Source organism: Hypanus sabinus, chromosome 5 (genome assembly GCF_030144855.1).
Source record: "Hypanus sabinus isolate sHypSab1 chromosome 5, sHypSab1.hap1, whole genome shotgun sequence".
Lineage (NCBI taxonomy): Eukaryota > Metazoa > Chordata > Chondrichthyes > Myliobatiformes > Dasyatidae > Hypanus > Hypanus sabinus.
The window spans coordinates 158,164,143-158,169,390 of NC_082710.1; positions in this window are offsets into that span (position 1 = coordinate 158,164,143).

Here is a 5,248-nt window from a genome sequence, read left to right on the forward strand (position 1 = left end):
TTCAGCTGCATTAGCCATCTATGGACTATGTCAATGGATAATCTAAATCCTTCTGATTTAGAATGGGTTATGATTCTGCAAATGTGGAGACATTCAACAATTCATAGAATATATATAATCAAGCTATAAGAGTCATAATACAGCCCCTGCAATATCCCACTAGTAAATTGTCTTCCAAGGTGAGATGCCCAGTTAGTGCTAGCCTCATATTCCACATGGTTAAAACAATTCAAGGCCATACTTTACCTCCTATTCCGTGATTGCTTACCTTAGCTATCAATCGCCGATGTGGAAGATTGTCAAAAGCTCTCTGAAAATCCAAATATATAGCATCAGCTGTACTCCCAGAATTATCTTCAAAGAACTCCAGCATACAGAATTAGTTAAACATGATCTCTCATTCCTGGATCCAAGATAAATTTTCTTCTTCTAAGCAGTCAGGTATTTAAGATCAAAATTAGCTTAGAACAAAACGAACAAATAACAGCAAACACCCAGTGCGTCTGTGTGTCATGTGTGAGGTTAAATCTAAAGCTTTTGACAGACTTTCTAGATGACAAGAATAGGTTCTAAGGGACAGTGACCAGAGGTCACAGTTTTAGGATAATTATAAAACTAACTATGGAAAGATGCAATCTTTTACCCTTGTTCAGGGCTCCTTGGCTCCTTGTTAAGCAATGGTTCAATTTGACAACTTTTACTCATGATTTCAATCCCACTATGTCTTTGGCCTCTCATTATCCCTCTAGGACACCTCCACTCTTCAAATCCGTCCCACTATCGGATGCCACGCCTTCAGCTTCCGAGAACCTCAGGACTGAAGCTTCTTCCCTAAAGCTCGTGCCCTTCCCATTTTCTTTCCTCCTTTAAGATGCTCCTTGAAGCCTATCTCAATGACCAAGCTCTTAGCCACCTGCTCTGAAAGGTCCCTGTGTGGCCTTTTGTCAAGTTTTCCTTGAAGCACCCCAGTGTGGCACTGTGGAATGCTCAGTCATGTTATATAAATATATGCAAGTTGTGCTCGTGAACAAGAATTTTTAGTTTTACGTAGTGATGTGTGATTTGCATAAGAGCAGTGGAAAGAAATTCAGCAGTAAATGTGAAGAAGGAATTGAAAATAGAAGCAAAAATCACTTGTAGTCATTTTGTGCAGTTAAGATCATGGGACGTCAGTGCCTGACTTTAGTTTATAGCTGAAATGGAAACGTTAGCAGAGGATTGGAAATAAGCGGGTAATTCTACCAAAGAGCTGCTGCAGAATGAATATTACATGAGAGATTTTGATTCTACTATTCCCACTTATATTTCTCTTTCATAACCCCATCATTTATCTCGATTCTCCTGCCAGCCACTAACATGAGAGGTGAGTTTATTATCGAGGTAACCCACCAATCTGCACATCTTTGAGATGAGGGAGGAAACCGGAACACCTGGAGGAAACCCACACAGTCAGTGGGAGAACGTGCAGCTCCACAGAGACAGCACCAGAGGCTGGGATCGGCCTGGGCCCTTGAAGCTGTGAGGCAGCAGCTCTACACTGTCCAAAAGGCACCAGAATTTAAAACTGGGAGGTGGCATGATAGTCCATGTATTATGCTAATGTTAAAAGTTAATACTACGAGTGCAACACAGATGTACTAACAGATAGATACTCCAGTAGGTGAAAGCCATTACTCTGTGTGTTGTGGTATATTGGTTTTGTGCTGATAAAGGTATCTTAATTCTTACTTCTAAGGAATTTTTATGTCTTGCATTGTACAAAACAACAGATTTCATGACTCAATATCAGTAATAATAAACTTATTCTGAAAGTTGCTCTGAACAAATGTGTTACGTAATTCATATTTTTACAGTGTTAAATACTGCAAGAATGAAGCTGTAGGGCACTTGGTAAAAATGATGGAATATAGGAATTTTTTTTGTTCAGACGTTAAGTCAGACTCTTGGTGACCTCATGGACTCATTGCAGGTGTCTTTTAAGTTCATCGCAGGTGTTGGCTCAGACTGTTTAATAGTTATTTTATTTGCAGTTTAACAATTAATTATCTGCTTTTATTTTAGATTGTTCTTATATGCAATAACAGTATGGCTATACAAAGTATTATTCTGGAAGCTTCTTTGTACTGCATTATTTCTGTAAGTACTTTGCCATTGGTTAACTTAGTACAGCGGTATTACATAAATGGTTTCTTATTGGTGACTCTTATCTACAAATTTGAATGGAATTTTCATTATCTCTATGGGTATAAAATAGCAAACACAAAGAGGCGCCATTCTAATCATCTTAATTCTCTTCTTCTTAGTTTCGTCTTTAAGCTTTCCGCTACTAGCTTCTTCTGCTGTTTCTCTTGCTCAATATAAGTGCTTTATAAAACCATCATGTAGCAACAAATTCTGTGTCCCTTTCCTGCTTCTGACAGAACCTTGGATCAAAAATATCAGAATCCAACAAATGGGTGGAATTCACCTACAGAAAAGGGAGCCAAGTGAATTTACAGGAGTCTGCAGAGTCAGAAGGCAAGGAGAAACTTGGAGGAGTTTCCAAAAGATGTTGTAAGATTCCCATTGAACATTAAGAGTGAATGTTGGAGGAGACTTTCAGACTCAAGGCTGAGTATGACACACAGGTCAGATAATTTAAGGCAATGTACATAGTCCATGATTTAAAAATGCAGGCCATAAATTGAGATTGGTGATCTAGTGTGTGCTGCCTGGTAGAACAAGAAATAAAGCAATAAAGAAAGTTTGTTTTGTGTTGCTAGATGCTACAAGTGAAAAGGGAAGGTTATGATATATCTGGACTACATTCCTTTGTGGCTACTATTGGTACCTAAATTGAGTACTTGCCCCAGGGTCAGGGAGTCCAAAACTAGAGGGCAGGATGAAAGAGATTTAAAAGAGATGTGAAAGGTTAACTTCTTTACACAATGGGTGATGAGTATCTGGAATGAGATGCCAGAGGAAATAGTTGAAACAGATACGATTCTAACTTCTGAGAGGCCTTGGATAGATAGATGGAGGGAAGGGGCTTGGAGGAAAGAGGCAGGAGGATGCTGTACTCTGCATGGACCAGTTGGAGCAAAGGGTCTATTACCATGCTGTGTTACCCAGTGACTCGAACACAAAGAAAACTGGAGCAGCGATAGGATACTTGGCCCCTCACCATCCAGTATGGTCATGGTTCTTTTTCTGCCCCAGGCCTCAGCTCGCCTCTGCGCCAGTTATCCCAGTCCTCAATCTTACAATCTTTAGAAGCTTTAGTTGGCTCCACTTTAAGAAGATCTAATAACCCAGTCTCTACAACTGTCTAGGGTACTGAATTCCAGAGGCACATCTGTGTCAACGAGGAGAATTTTCAGCTACACACTATAATCCTTCCTGCACCTAGCAGTTCCTCAGGCAATTTGTTCCGTATACTTGCCACCCTCTGTATGAAAAGACCTGCACCTTCAGGTCCACTTTAAACTTTCACCTTTCACCTTAAAACCAAGCCCTCTAGTTTTAGACTCCCACACCTGAGGGGAAGAAACTGTAACTACCTACCCTATCCATGCACTAAGTTCATCCCTCAGCCTCCTACACTCCAGGGAAAACAGTTCTATCCTATCTAATACCTCTCTAGAACTCAAGGCAATAATCGACTGAAACTTTTCTGCACTCTCTTCATTTTATCACATTTTTCCTTTAGTGTGCCAACCAAAGCTACACACAATACTTCAAGTGTGGTCAACCAACGTTTTGTAGATCAGTTACACGACATCCTTATTCATATATTCTCTGCCACAGCTGATAAACTACAAAGGTATGCCCCTTTTCCACCATCCTTTCTGCCCATGGAACTATGGACTTGGACCCCAAGACCTCTCTGTTTTACAACACTCCCCAGGGCCCTTCCACCCACTGTGTATGCCCAGGTTGGGTTTAACTTCCCAAAATGCATCAAGTTGTGCTAACCTCAGATAAAATCCACCCTCACTGTGTGTGATCATTGGCTATTTATAATCAATGATCCTGTGCGTGATCACCGATCAACTGTATAATGTCTACTCAGTTATCATTGATAAAACACTTATAATCTCAGATCATATCTGATTATAATCACTGTGTCCAATTGCCGATGCAATTGACTGTAAGTAATGACTGGCCTGAGAGAAGCAGAGTAATGAAGAGCAGTAAGCTCTTACAAAGGGACCCACAGGTATTCTGATCTACAGTCCTGTAGCTAGACACCATAGTAAAGGTATCAATACTACCAGGATGATCTCACTGTAACTCTTCCTCCAGAGAACCTGCAGAGGTCAGGAGAGATATGTTACACAGGATATTACTGTTGATGAGCTGTGTGGAGTCCACTATCTCTTCCTACTGGCAGGGGAAGTTAACATAAATAAGATAATGCTTCTCATCGGCTCAGAAAGCCTTTTCCCTGATGTGCTGCTGCTATGGATACAGAGGCAGACCATCACCAACGGGTCACCAGCAGCTATCTGGAAATCACCTAGTGACTGAGAAGCCTGTGGAACAGCTGTCGAGAAGATCCCTCTGGCCAAAGTATATGAAAAAGTTCCACTACAACTGTCCAGGATAAGAGCTCTCACATCCCACTCGCCCAGTAATTGATGTGAGATTAAGACCATCTAACACCCTATATAATTACTGACTATATGATCATTGGATATAATTACTCTGTCTGTATATGTAATCACTCACTGCATATCATCACTAATTATATATAATTAAAATCTGGTTACGGACAAAATACCAACTATCAATAATCACTAGGTTTGTCTATACACTAATTATATGTAATAACTGATTGCATTCAATGACTAATCAACGTTGCTCTAAAATGGATTTCATCATAGACTGACAATATATCAAATCACTGTCAAATTCTAAATAATTAATTGTATATAATCACTAATTGTATGTGACCAATGATTAACTGTTCATAATCTCTGTCTGTGTATGATCATCGATTAACTGCTTGTCATCATAGATTGTGTTCTCACTCATCGCTTCATTGAATGTACCACAATTCTTGGTGACATTAGAGGTAAATGTTCTCTTTTTTTTAACCCCCTGACCTTAAATTAAATAATGGCTCTGACTTCCCAACTGAATTTAATCATCTCTGTAGGAACAGATGCTCTCTGCTCATCGCTTATCAGGGACAGTTATGCTTCTTAACTAAGACATGCTCTATTTACTCCAAATATGCAACACACAAAATCAAGCACAGTAACTC